Source organism: Atractosteus spatula, unplaced genomic scaffold (assembly GCF_055471065.1).
Source record: "Atractosteus spatula isolate fAtrSpa1 unplaced genomic scaffold, fAtrSpa1.hap1 Scaffold_4, whole genome shotgun sequence".
Taxonomy (NCBI): domain Eukaryota; kingdom Metazoa; phylum Chordata; class Actinopteri; order Semionotiformes; family Lepisosteidae; genus Atractosteus; species Atractosteus spatula.
Genome location: NW_028296868.1, coordinates 476,137 through 491,230, shown reverse-complemented (window position 1 = coordinate 491,230; position 15,094 = coordinate 476,137). Strand labels below are relative to the sequence as shown.

Here is a 15,094-nt window from a genome sequence, read left to right as displayed (position 1 = left end):
GAGATGCCAGAAGGTAGTGACAGACTGTATCAACAGCAGCAAAAGTTGGAAAGCTTAGGGAAAATCCTACAGGCAACTTCCTATGCAACAGGGTTAAACCTTATTCCCCAACCAGTGGACATGATTGTTGGTGTTATACAGTGGGTTTATGCTTGTGTGCAACAGGCCAGAATGTTGACACAAGACCTGTTAAGGGAGCTTGGTGCCACTGTAGCCAGTCTAACCACGGCACAAAATCCCAACCCACTTGATTCCACTCTTCTCAGTAGAGGAGTATGTGACATTAACCCCATCGCTCATAGCTCACCCAGAAGGCAATCCAAGATTGAATTTGGTTCCAAATCTTGAGATGGGTATGGCTACCAAAGCTATCCATTGGCTGTGTCTAAACGATTCACCAATGAAGGGTGTAAAGCTACTAACGAGCAGAGGGAGGTTAATGAACCCCATGAAGAGCAGGTGGGAAGTAAATGGCTGGTCAGCACACCACATTTAACTGACACTATGACTTGTGACAGGTATGATACAGCTACCACAAAGCAGCTACCTAACCAAACAGTTTCCTGTAAGTTCCCGAGGAGGCCATAGTACAGCTTGGTGACTTAACACTGTACTGTCTGGAACCAGACAACATAAGACCATACTTGAGGTCATGGATACCTTCAGGTGCCACACTATTGAATTGGATAGAAATCCAAGAAACAGTAGGCCCTGAAGAGGTACAGGTAGTTGAGTTTGCTTTAATGGAACAAACCTCCAAACCACCCTGGCAGGTGCCCAACACAGGTGTTGTGGTTCATCAGGGGGGCTGGGAACAGGAACCGGTGTTATTGTAACACTGCTGCTGGGAAGCTGGATAATGACTGACAGTGTACTCTGAAAGCTGTACTCTTACATCAAGATGTACTCTGGGTAGCATGAATGAGTCAAAGGTAGCATGTCAAAAGAAAGGAAGTGACTTCTCCCCAAATATCTACTACAGAGGTATCAGATATTGACAGTGAGCTTCCTGATGTGTAATTCCTAGACTTAGATAATGTCTCCTACCGTGTTTATACATACTCCAGATGTTATTCATCCTGTTTGTATCCAATGCTGGTTCTGGTATGAATTCTCGAGGAGTAATGTGGACATTTAAGATTAATGTTCTAATGGCAAGGGACATCACTTAACTCTGTTTTGTTTTGAAGGCAACAATGCCTCAGGACCTCGTGACCTTCAAAAAGGGGGGATATGTAGCGGCGAGGCTTAATAATAAGGCAGAATTAAGTGTTTCTGAGCTTCCCAAATGAGGCCCCATTTCTCTGTTCATCTCTGTGGTGCAGCCACAGAGAGACCATTAGTGCAGGGTGATTTAAGGTTTCCTAGGACAGCTCCCAAAGGGGGATGCACTTAGCTAAGTCTGGCTATCATGATCAATGGTCATCCATTGGCGCCTATCTGTCTAGGGAGTGCCAGTTGGACATCTGGACTGCATTACTAAGTGTCAGGAGTAAGTGACTCATATCTCACCTTGATCAACCAATCAGGGACTGGTAGGGCTGAGTAACCCACGTGGGACTCTGATGCCCATGGAACTTTCAGCCAATCAACGAGCTGAAGGTCCTCCAGGTAAAAACAGGCAACACAGGCCTGGAGATTCAGAAGGGGAGATTCAGTAAGATTCAGTAAGATTCTGGAGAGGATTCTGTGGACTGTTCTAAAGGGAATTCAAAGGAGAATTCCAGGGCAGGACGGCCCAGGAGCAGAAGGCTCCCAAGGGCAGGACATTCTCGCAGCACGCCTCCTGACCATCCTGAAACTCAGCCCGGACAACCACGGAACGGCCAGTGTGTCCGAGTGCCAGAACTTTCCTTTGTTCTAAGAGTCTAGAGTGGAGGTTGCCAGAGAGTAACCAGCAGCAGGCCTCGTGAACAGGTCAGAACTGTGGACAGCTGAATCACTATTCAGAACTAGCTCTTCGTCAGGAGCGAACCGGTCCTCTTCCTGACTTGCTGGGACCCACAGTCATCTTTTCTCCTGTGCACAAACTTTGCTAGTTAAAACCAACACTAACTAGCCGGTCAGTGAGCATCAGCAGCGCACTGTCGCGAGCCGCACAACACAACCTGGCACCGAGCCAGACAGCGCGGATTGGACAGCAACAGCCTGCAACTGTTTCTTTGTGCCCGCAGGAGATCTGAATCCCCAGAAATTGGATGAGTATTCAACTTCAATGCATTACAGCTCGAGAATTCAATTGTTATCCCAACCAGTTGATATCAATTTAATTCCTAAGAGTTATGTACTTGTTTTGGGTATCTAATGTAGAAGTTGTAACCAAGTTCACTTTACGAAACGGTCTTAATGAATGATATACTGAACGTATGTCCTCTTGATATATGTAACTCTTTGTAACTGATTGAATATATACCTTTTGTATTCTGATAACCCTCTCGATAAGATCTGTTAGGTTTACATGCATATTCTATGTATTAATAAATGTATCCTCGTGTATTAGTACCTGTGCGTGTGCGTTGTTTGAGTTATGTCGCATGGTTGGATTCTAAAGCCATCAAAAGAATCAACTTTGAGATTTACTGCTACAATTAATAATTGTCTCAGTAAATGCCCAAACCCGACAGAACTAGTGCCTTCAGAGAGCCACAACGTTACATATTTGGCATCCCTGAATGGCTATGAAACATTACAACAATTTGAATCGTATGAGGGTGGGGGGGAGGTGTCTTTCGCTGGAAATCTCGCCTGCTTCTACTTTACGAGTACAACCCCCTCTCTGCCGGAGTGCTGGCTGTGACGAATTAAACCGGTTTCACAGGTTTCAATCACAGACCATGTGACATGGGAGTCAGGAAACTAACACACAGCGCCACCGGATTTGATAACACTATAAAAACGCTATAAAATAATGTGACTAGGCACAGAACAAGTTTACAGCACAGTACAATAATAAATGCTGACCATGACTTTAGAAGCATAAATTGCCTTACACTCAATTTAAACACAAGCTGTCTTTAGCCCTCTAAGCTGGTTCATACAGAAATGTAGAGATCCAGGCTCAGAACACACAGCTTCATTAGCGAATACATATGCAGGACAACTAGAGAAGACGTTTTACAGAGGATGGATTTTTAGAAACATCCCATCAGTGACATCACTGAAGTCAACTCCTAGGTCCTGTAACTGTCGTGTGGATAGTTTCACAAGAATCAGACAAAGGTTTAAGCATCGCTTGTTCTAGATAAAACTGCAAAAAAAACAACAACAACCCATAATGTACTTCTTTGCGGCTCTGTTTGCCCAAATCATATATTCACAACGTGAAATCTAGAAAATAATATTACGTAACCAAAATGTTGTGACCTGTGTAATTGTTGATAGATGATGTACTCGTAACATTTTTTCAAGACGAACTACAACATTTAAAAAATGACTTGTATGTACTTGATATCTCTAATCAATCCACGGGTCCCAGCACAAAACGAAACTAAAACGCATACCGTTTCGCGCTTCTTATTAGTTGCTCAAAAGTAATTTGACCGTATGAAATGCACAATATAAACCTAGAAACATATACGTGAGCAGTACTTAAGCACTGTAGTATCGGTGTTAAGACATACCTCTCAAATACTGTAAATCAAGTTAAAAATATCTCAAGACCGATTCTGGTCATAATGAAACCATGTTTCGTGTATGTTTTCTTTAAAGTACCGAGACCAGCCATATACTCTATGTTTATGTTCCAAAATTAATATCGTTTATGGCCTTCACACGCGTTGCAGTATGCTCCTATTCTTTTTATGCTCAGCTACTAAGATTTCCCTTCAGTGGTAAAATCAGATATGAATATTCAATACTTAAACGGGCACAGTTAAGACATTAAATATACATATACATATTGTATACAGTACAGTTTTCATACGGTAATATGTTTATGTTCCTAAATCAATCTCTTTTATGAGCATGTGAAAGGCATGGTGAATCGATTCTCAAAAATTACTATACTTTGCATGATTGGAAACAAATGCGTGATTGCGAAATGCTGTGGTGTTACTTTTACAAAGACGGTCAATGAAAAAAAGAATGTTGACCAGGGCAATACTTTGAGTTTACACTTACAGCTTGTCCAAGGTCATTCATTATTAATACTATTAGTAATATCTTCGTTAAAGACTTTGGCCACAGCTCAAACATGAGAGGTTGAGCTTTATTAGCTCCACCTTGCGGAAATTCCGGATACTATTATTTTGCTTGTCGTATTATAGGAGAATTTACGGTAACTCGCGGTATTTACCGGTAGCTTGCGGTAGACTGCGTACAGCGTACCGCAAAATAATGCGGTATCGCCCACGCATTTTGAATGGCTGCATCTGTAGGCTGCCAAAAGTCTCCGAAACCAAATTTTGATAGCAGAAAATTCTCACTCGTCCAGAAGTTCCCTTGGGACCCAACATCCAGCACAGAGTGGTAAAAAAGCGTCTTTTTTGTAGACCCTTGCAGCGTGCATTGGTGGTTCAGTGGTAGAATTCTCGCCTGCCACGCGGGAGGCCCGGGTTCGATTCCTGGCCAATGCAGTGGCTTTTGCAGCGAGCGGCTCCATCACTTGCATCCCCTTTCAACTCGCAACTGAAAACCCACTGAAGCTTAGAAGCTGTGAGCCAGGATAGTACCCGGATGAGGATGACCTACAGGGAAAAGCAAAGCTTACAGCTGGAAGCGGTGTTAATGGAGCCAGCGGTGGGACGCTCACCCTGACGTCTGTGCGGGTCCCAATGCCCCAGTATAGTGACGGAGACGCTGTGTGGTAAAAAGGCGCTGTCTTTTGGATGAGATGTAAAACCGAGGTCATAGCTCTCTGTGGTCATTAAAAGTGACCACCAAAACCTTTGACAAAAGCTCTTGGTAATTGATGGTCTTCAATAATGCTTCTCCTTTAGGTACATTTAAATCAGCTGAAAAATGCTGTGAAATGGGGGGGCACTTCAGGCCAGTGTAGGATTTGAATTTGAATTTTTGAAGAACCATTAAACAGCACGAGAAAGCCCGTACACTGAATTGCAGGGCTTTCTATTCAAAGAAGGACAAAAGAAACTTCCCTGAATTCCATTTTTTGCAGCACAGAGAGGACAGTGAGAACAAGGCCTGTTAGCTCAGTTGGTTTGAGCGTGGTGCTAGTAACGCCAAAGTCTCTGGTTCGATCCCTGTTTGGGCCAGGCAGTCTCCTCCTCTCTTGCCAAAACCTGTTCCTTTCTTGCTGTGGTGAGATTGGTGGTAATGCAAAGACGCCACATACTACCGACAGACGAGAGTGTTGCGGGAGAAGAGAGAAGTGATGGAAGATTGAAGAGTGTCCTAGGTGGAGCCAAGATGAAGTGTCACAATTGCCTAGGGGAGGATTTCAAATGTTTAAGATGGTAAAAATAACCGGAAGTGATCCCCCAGTCCGGCGCAGTCTGACGTACTTCTGTCATATAAAGTAAAACTAGATGTCGAACTGGAGCCTCACCATTTGCATAAGTGAGGCTCCAGTTATACATCTAGTTTCACTTTAAATGACAAAACTGAAGAGACTTAAAAGAGCTGGAGAGGATTTCTTACAACTTTTGAGCCGGCACAGTTTTCGAAAACGTTTTATTTAAGCTGCACTATACAACACAGACAGCCAAGAGTCTCCAAAACAAAACGAATTGACAGATAGAAGAAAAGTCCCACTCGTCCTAAAGTTCCCAAAATCCAGCACTGAGCGTAAACAAAGTGTTCAAGTAGCGTGGGAATGCTACCCCTAATGCTAGCTGGAGTTTGAGTGTCTGGTTCAGAGTTTGCTCAAGAGTTTACCTTTCACAGATGCGCAAAGATGAATGCTGAGGGTGCACGCTTCAAGGCGCCTTACAGTGCAGAGAGTGATTAGAGACAATTCGTGACGTGTGCTCGTTCCCATATACCGTACGCCCCGGGTTGCAGTGCTAGGATGACGTCCAATACCGCTTCGGCTCGTAACGGCATTATATTCAAGTGCAGGACGTGAGGGTTTTATTTTGTTCGTTTTGTTCTGCTCTGCTTTGCTTTGTTTTGCTTTCCATGGCGTTCGTAAGAGCGTCAATAAAAAGGCGATTCCTGCGTCTAACACGAATGTAAGAGCTATTTCAAGAGCGGCTTCTAAAATGCTTGTAGACATTTGTCTGTTGTTGATTGTTTTTTTGTGTCTAACAAAGTGCCATTTTCCTGTCCGGACGGGGAGACTTTATCATTCCCACATGAAGCAACCCTTAAGTCCTCTGAGGTGTGTCTGTCTGCAAGGCTTGTATTTTGGAAAGGTTTTTTTTTTAATGGAGAACGACTTTGAAAAAGGTTTCCGCCGGCGCCTCGCGATCCATGTGAGATTGTAGCAAGAACGCAGCAATGGCGGCGCGCGCTGTAGTCGTGTCCGAGTGGTTAAGGCAATGGACTAGAAATCCATTGGGGTCTCCCCGCGCAAGTTCGAATCCTGCTGACTACGGTGTCCTCCTCACGTCGTTGTGTGCCGGCGCAAGCAAGGAAAAGTGCCTTTTTGCTTTTCCTGGTGGTTTTAAAACGCGAGATCGCTTGTACCCGCTGCCTTGGAAAGAAATGTCTACATGTTTACTTGCACATTGTCTATTGTTTGTTTGTACATTGTCTTGATGCACTGTTTGCACTTTGTCTTGTTTTTTACACTTGTTTTACAATCGAGAGACCTTCTGTAAGTAAGAATTCCATTGTACCAGTACCGGTTACATATGGCAATAAAGTTCAAGTTCAAATGCTTCAGCGTCCGCAAACGGCATTTTGCAGCTGGAAGCAGATGGCGACGCTTTTTGCGGTCGCGTGCCTTGTGCCCCATTTCCGGCCTTTAACATCGAATCAATAAAGCTGTTAGAACCGACACCATAGGTGCTTTTCTTACAACTTTTGATCTGACTCAGTTTCGGAATGCAATTCCTGAACACTGCGAGAGACAACCTACAGATGCAGCCATTCAAAATGAGCGGTAAAAACCCGTGGTACAGTAACCAACCCGCAGGGCACCGTAGGGCACCGCGGTAAGTGATTGGCTGGCCAAAATGACCGACAGGGGCACTCGTGGTGCATTGGTTGGTAGTGAAAAGATTTCATCATCTAATGTCTTTACTGTGCACATTTCAATCCGCTTAGTTTTGAATATTTATATGGAATTTTACCACTAAAGGGAAATTTTAGTAGCTGAGCATAAAAAGAAGAGGAGCATAACGCATCTGAAGGTCATAAACGATATTAATTTAGGAACATAAACATTACTGTATGTACATAAACTGTACTGTGTATGGCTGGTCTTGATAGTGTAGTGGTTTGATGGGTTTACTGAGACAATTATCAATTGTAGCAGTAATCACGAGGTTGTTCGTTGGGGCTTTTAGAAAATCAATCGTCAGAACAACTAACAACGCACACACACGGGTTCAATACACGAGATACATTTATTAATATAAACTGTGCACCAAACATATACTAGTCTGCCTGGATACGAGCGGCAGACCTTACTGTGAGGGTTATCAATATACAAGGTATATAATCTCGAAGAGATGCAAACACAAAGAGATACACAACAGAGAATATATGTCAATATATATCGTTCGGTTACCAAATCGCTAATCAGTGTTATTACCCACTGTTACTCTAAACTCGGAAGTAAATACATTACTCATGAATTAAATTGATAACAACTTGTGTTGAGGTACAATTAAATTCTCGAGACGCAATGTAGAACATGGGGTTTACTTATCCACTGTGTTTGGATTTGGAATTTCCCGGCACGAACACCAAACCAGCTGACAGGCTCTGTTGCAGCGGTTGTCCAATGGGCGTTGTGTCGGCGTCCTCTGGCTACCGGCCAACCAGTCGAGGTGCAGCTCGGAGTAGGAAGGCCGGAGGAATCTGACTGCGGCGCGCAGGGCAGTCGTTGCTCCGAGGGGATCTACCAGCAGTCCGGCTGGCTAGTAGAAAGTCTCTATGCACAGAGTGTGACCGCGAGTCCTCACAAGTCACTCTTTTGCCTGGGAAGAAGCTGGTTCGTTCCCGGTCCAGCGCTGCTTCTGAATAAGCTATTCAGGTTGTCGACGAGGGTCCAACTGTAGGCTGCCGTTGATCAAGCGGAGCATTCACGTTGGTAGAATTCTGAATACGTACGGGATCCTCGGCCTCGCGCTTAGAACAAAGTCCAAGTCCTTTTGCAGACAACAGCAGTTGTCACGTGATTGTCTCTGAGGATGCGCGAAAATGGCCAAGGAGAGCCCAGAACTGAGCTTGCGCTCCCTTTTTGATCAAGACCCAGATGTGTGCTGATTGGTTGAGAGTTTGGCGGGCATTGGAGACCCACGTGGTATTACCACGCCCTGCCAGTCCCTGATTGGTTGGTCAAGGTGAGATATAAGTCACTTACTCTTGACACTTAGAAATGCAGTCCAGATGTCCATTCGGCACTCCCTAGACAGATAGGCGCCAGTGGATGACCATTGATCATGATAGCCAGGCTTAGCTAATTGCATCCCCGTCTGGGAGCTTGCTTCTTATCAAAAGAAAAACATCTTAAATCAGCTTGCATGAATTCTTTCTCTGTGGCTGCACCACAGAGATGGAGGGTGAGATGGGGCCTCCTTTAGGAGCATACCAACGCTTAATTCTGTCTTATTAACAAGCATTGCCGCTACATATCCCCCCTTTTTGAAGGTCACGAGGTCCTGAGGCGTTGTTGCCTTCAAAACAAAAACAGAGTTAAGTGATGTTTGTTGTACCACGGTGGATTCTACCACCCAATATTCACATTACCTCTCGAGAATTTGTACAGGAAATAGTGTTGGAAAGAACGTTGCGTATACCTGCTCTCAGTTATAAGGTACCTAGGAATGAGGCATTGGGCATCATCATTAGCTCTAGACCTTAAACTTCCGGCAGTTCACTATCAGTATCGGATAGCTCTGCAGCAGGCAGACGTTTGGGAGTGGTTACCTGATTTCGGTGATAAACCATTGCTCCCTTTGTCTCATTCAAACTACCCCGCAAGGCTTTGATACAAGAGAACAGCATCCAACACATTACCCCAGCCATGATCCAGCTACCCAGCAGCAGTGTCAAGATGACCACGTTTATTGTTCCTAGCGCCCCAGAGGATCCACAACGACTGTGCTTGGGACCTACCAGTGTAGTTTTTAAGTTTGTGTCGTTAAGAACAAATTCGACTACCTGTACACCCTCAAGACTTACTGTCTCTTGGATTCTCTCATCCAAGTCAATGCCGTGTCCTCTGAAAGCGTCCACAATCTCGAGTTCCGTTTCGTATAGTTCTGACTCCAGGTGATACAGTGCTAAATCGTTGAGATGCACTATCGCTCCTTCAGGAACTTGTAGAAAAACTGTTTGGTTGGGTAGCTGCACTTCGGTAGCTGTATCATGCCTGTCATATGTTATTGTAACCGTTAACTGTGGTGTGCTGAGCAGCCATTTCTTTCCCACCTGCTCAACCTGGGGTTCGTTAACCTCACTTTTGCTCGTCACTGTGGCTTTACACTTTTCAGTGGCAGCCCCCTTTCTGATACCACACAACCTCTGAGTTGTGTCCCTAAGGAATGGCTTACTTGGGCATACCCAGTGGATATCCTTGGTTGATATACACAGTTCCAGGTTTGGAACAAGATACAAATTTGGATCATCCTCCTGGTAAGCTACGAGCGGTGGGGTGGTCAACTTCACATGCATGTCCCCCCTCCAGAAGCCAACGTTCGATATAGACTTGAGTCTATAGATATCCTTGCCACTCACGATGGGAAGGTTCAACAGGAAACCTATTTCCTTGGCTTCAGGGTTGACATGTATAGGAATGGCACTGCCTAGACTGTATGCAAAATGTACCTGTAATGGCTGCACCATCTCAGAAGTGGTTGTCCTAAGTACTTCTTCTACTAAGGACAGTGGAACCAAGTAAGTTGGAATCTGTCCCATGGCTAAGCTAGTTATGGTGGCACTAAGCTCCCTAAGCAAATCCTGCATCAGCATCCTGACCTGTTGCACGTAAGCATAATCCCACTGTAACACGTCGACAATCCTGCCCACGGTGTGGAGGGTGTTATTTAACACTGCTGCATGAAGGTTTACTGCTAATATTGTGCCCTGTAAGGTTTTCCCTAGGCTTTCCAGCCGCTGCTGCTGTTGATACAGCCTGTCCTGAATTTCTGGCATTTCCTTAAGTAACCCAGACACCTGCCTTCTCAGGGTGGTCAGGGTGACAGTGTAAGCAGCAAACAGACCAGCTGAAAATAGCGAGCCCACGGCGGAGGCCGCAGCAATCAGACCCCCCAAGAACCTTTTGGGGCGGCTGAGGCCTGTCATCTCCTCCTGGCTGACTGTTGCCTTCCTCAGCTGGCGGAGCATGTGTATAGTGTCTAGCTGGGCATGCCATACAGCATCCTTAGCCCACTGCCTGCCATGATGGGACACCCTACTGTTCATGTTGATGTGCTTCCGAAACACATCACTTGGGTCCAGCCGCACATACACTCGCTGAGTATATGTTCTGCAATTTGTTAACAACAATCCGGGAGCGTCCTGCAGGACTATGCCGGTAGGAGGACCGGGTTCCACAACTTCAAGGGGCTGTGTCGAAGCGATCCACAGCACTGTCAGGACCAGCCGTGGCAGTTTTAGGATTCCCATTCTGGAACACAGATGAGGCACATGGTACAGTTCCACTATAATTTTGAATATATTTTCCTAGGAGGACCTACACTACAGTACCTAACTACCTGCAGCTACAAAGGGGCACCCCCCTCTTGATCGGGTTTAGACTTTTAACCCTATTCTGTGTCCTCCGGCGCCATTTGAGGTGGGCGATACAACCGGAGGTGGTTGCGATGCACCCACTTATAGACCAGAGATTGCCTTCCTTTTTCAATCCGAATTCGATAAGCTACCGGTGATACCTTATCGACAATCTCGTGGGGTCCTGTCCAACTGGGTAAGAATTTCCGGGCCACCCCTGTGGGTTTGGCAAATTGGAAGTACAGGACCTTGTCTCCTACTTGGAGTTCCTGGTTAACTGCCTTTCGGTCATAGTATGCTTTCCTACCCTCTGCACTCCTTCCCAGATTGTTCTGGGCAAAAGCAAAGGTTGCCTGCAGATGTGCTTGCTGACACATACTGATGGGCCGTAGCAGCCCCCGTCGTGCTCAGGTCCTCCACCCCATAAAGACAGTGTAGGGGAAGAGTCATCTTCCGACCTGTCATCATCTCAAAAGGTGGGACCCCCGTAGAGCAATGGGGCGTGGCTCGGATGGCCATCAGAACCAGGGGCAGCTTAATGTCCCAGTCCCTACTGCTGGTGGAGACAAACTTTTTGAGCATACTAACCACCGTTCGGTTTGCCCTTTCTGCCTGGCCCGAGGATTGAGGGTGGTAGGAGATATGCAACTGGGCCTTGACCCCAAGCATATTCCACAGGGTTGCCATTACTGTAGCTGTGAAATGGGTTCCCCGATCCGAGTCCACGGTCAGGGGGAGTCCCCATCGACTGAACACATGGTTCACCAACAGCACTGCAGTTGTCTCTGCCGTGTCGTTGGGTGCTGGGAGGCACTCAATCCATTTTGTGAATGCACACGTAACCGTGAGGAAATATTTGTTCCCTCTGGATGACCTCACCAGCGGCCCCACCCAATCCATTTGTAGATTGGACCAGGGGAATGTCATGCCCTTTTTCTGGAGTGGTGCACGGTGCAAGGGCCGTGATGGTTGGAACTGGCTACACGTCAGACACCCCTTTACATACGCGGCGATGTCTTGGCCCATGTGAGGCCAGAATGCCACCTGCTGGATAGTGTCGTACGTGGCCTTGATTCCCCGGTGACCCCCACAGGGCTCGTCATGAGCGTGTTGGATCATGACCCCCCGATGGCAGCGGGGAACTACCCACTTTGGGACACCTTGTGCAACTGGTACACAAACCAACAACCCCTTTATAATTTTTAGGTTGTCTTTCACCTCTGCCAGCTCCTTCAGCTCTGGAGACTGGCTCAGCACCTGCTCCGAAAGAGGTTGACGCACTGGGTCAGCGATATGCTGATACATTAGCCCAATTGCTGGGTCCTGTTTCTGCATTTCCGCAAGATCGGTGTTAAAACCCTGTGACCCAAGCACTACAGATTGAGGGTCAGCTCCGACATCCTGTCTAGCCCTGCTTCGGGTGACCGCCTTGACCTCAGCCACGGTTTCTGGGGGTAGCCATTCCTGCTGGAACTGCCAGGGTTCACCCTCTAAGGCGCCAGATTTAGCCAGCCGGTCAGCCTCATCATTCCCGTCTTTGTCGGGTCTCTTCACCTGGGAGTGTCCCATCACCTTCCTCCAGTAAACCATCATTCCAGCCTCGGTCGTGAGCTTGTCACTGGCCAGGAACAACTCTTTGTTCTTTACTTCCTTGCCCCGGGCATTTTTCATGCCGTTACCCTTCCAATACGGAAGATGGGACACGTAGCTATGTCGGGCGTAGTTCGAGTCACTACAGATGACAAATTGTTTAAGGCCATTTGTCAGGGCCTGCTGGAGGGTGATCAGCACCCCAGCTACTTCCGCATACTGACTAGTCTTTGGTCCTAGCTTATAGCGGGTCGGCCCACAGGGAGTATTGTCTTGCCAGACTACTCCTACCCCTGCTAGCACCTGCTGTTCGTGGCGAAAAGAGCAACCGTCAACATAGGCCATGGGTAAGCCCTGGCCCACATTTTCATCGTAGTACCGGTGATTGTTCGGTAGCTCAGCAGCGGGAATTGTTTCTGGAGCTTCCATGTCAGTGTCACAGCCGTGACACACTTGGCCCAAAGCCAGGCCCTGTCCCAGGTACATTTTCTTGCTCTGTGCATAACGTACCTCTATCTCATAGCCTTGTAGGGCCATCATCCATGCCACAATCCTGCTATTTGACACCCTGCCCGCTTTGAGTCTCTGGCTATGCAGGAATGTCACAGGTTGGTGGCAGGTTTCGATGATGATCTTTTGTCCCCCTACATAACTACGGAAGTGTTCTACCGACCAGACCGTAGACAACAGGGCCTTCTCGCAGTCCAAGAACTTTTGCTCCACTGGGCTCAGGGCTCGACTGGCATACGCCACCACCCTTCGCTCTTGGTCATATTCCTGACTCAGAGCAGCCCCAAGGCAGTGCTCTGAGAACCCTGCTTCAAGGTAGAAGACCTTATTTTTGTCAGGGTAGGCCAAGCACGGCGCACTACCGAGTCTGCGCTTCAGCTCCATCACAGCCTGTTCTGAGGAAGGTCCCCACTCAAAGGGCACGTCTTTCTGCAGCAGCTTGTGGAGGGGCCTTGCTATTTCAGCGTAATCCTCAATGAACTGCCGGGAATAATTACATACTCCCAGAAAGCTGCGCAGTTCAGACAGGTTAGTGGGCGACTTCATATTCTGGATAGCTTGGACTCTGCTGGACTGTGGCTGTATGCCTTGGGCTCCAACCAATAGTCCCACGTACTCCACTTGGGTCCTACACCACTGTCCCTTAGCCAGAGACAGTTTGGCCCCTGCACGGGAGAGCTGGGTCAACACATGCCTGATCTCGGCCATGTGTTCTTCCCAGGTCTGACTCCGCATCAGAATATCGTCCACATAGACCAGGTTGCCCCTGGCGGCTGCATCACTCATGGCTTTGTGCAGAAATATGTTGAACTCCGCTGGGGAGTTGGAATACCCAAAGGGGCATCGATTCCAGGTGAACTGCCTGTTTCCAAAGGAAAAGGCCAGTTTGTACTGGTCTGTCGGTTCTACCTTAAGGGTCCAGAACCCATTGGCCACATCCACTGTGGTGAAATATTTTGCTGTTGTCACCTTGGCTAACTCCCGATCTAGGTAGATCATTGGCCATCGTGACAAAGGAACCTGTTTATTCAACTGCCGGTAGTTAATGGTCAGACGCCACTTACCATTGGGTTTCAGCACCGGCCACAGTGGGGAGTTATAAGTGGAGTTACACTCCCTTATGATCTGACGCTCTAGTAGAGCATCCAACGTCTGCTTTATGTACTCGTATGCCGTGAGGGGAATGCGATACTGCCTGACATAGGTTGGGCGGGCGCCAGGGGCCGTAGGAATGCGCACTGTGTGCAAATCCGTCACCCCGCAGTCATAGGCGTCCCGTGCAAACACTTCCTGGAAATCCTGGAAGATCTGATGCAGCTGCTGACGCTGGCTTTCCGTTTCCAGGGCATCTGCCTTACCAACCTGATCCTGTACCTGCTCTAGGAACCCCGCTTTTGACGGCATGGCGGTATCCCGGGTCGCACTCTCGGCTGAGTGGTCCGTCGGAACCCCTGCGTGTACTGTATACACAACCATCACATCCTTATCGCTAAGGTCCACTCTGCACACCTCCTGGTTGCAGAATCCGTCTATTGGCATAATTGCAATCATCCGCCGGGGGTAGGTGTAGTACACCTGCTCGGTCCCCCCCTCCCTGGCCAAGGGACCAGGGAGCTGCCCCAGTACTGGGATGGCCAGTTCGAAATCATAGAACCCATTGTCAATTACCAGTCCCATGTCAGTGCGAGCAGGGATTTTGACATCTTGTTTTGCTATGTTTTGCACCAACAGGCAGGTGGCTCGGCCATTCCTTTCCAGTCTGGGGGTACCACAGACTGCTAGGTTCAGTCTGATAAACTGAGCTGATGGTTGGAAGAAAACCATCTCAGCATCCATCCTCTGTCCCTTCTTTAGGACAAGGCGTACCGGAAACCCTGCTGTTGACGCAGGAACGATCAGGTCCGATTCGTTTACTACCTGGCAGGCCTGAGGAATCGTCTGACCTGACCGAATGTTCTCGGGGTCGCCACTTAGAGAGTGGGCATCTGGGTTCACCCGTGTCCACAGCACACTGTTTACTGTGTCCAGCTGGGCGCCCAGTCGAACCAACAGGTCTGCACCAATACAGACCGAATGGGTCAGCTGAGGTGCTACCTGGAAGTAGTGAGCAAACTTCCTTTTTCCGATGGAGATGGAAGCTGCACAGCTTCCTTTGCTCCAAATGGACCTATGAGGTGGGGGTGCCCAC

The 15,094-nt window shown here is 47.5% G+C and overlaps 1 non-coding gene across 1 annotated transcript; it reads left to right on the top strand.

The window, feature by feature from the left end:
* The first annotated feature begins 4,503 nt into the window (after window positions 1-4,503).
* trnag-gcc (transfer RNA glycine (anticodon GCC)) lies at window positions 4,504-4,574 on the top strand. Its single transcript has one exon. It is a non-coding gene; the product is annotated as a tRNA-Gly (tRNA).
* Window positions 4,575-15,094: the final 10,520 nt, after the last annotated feature.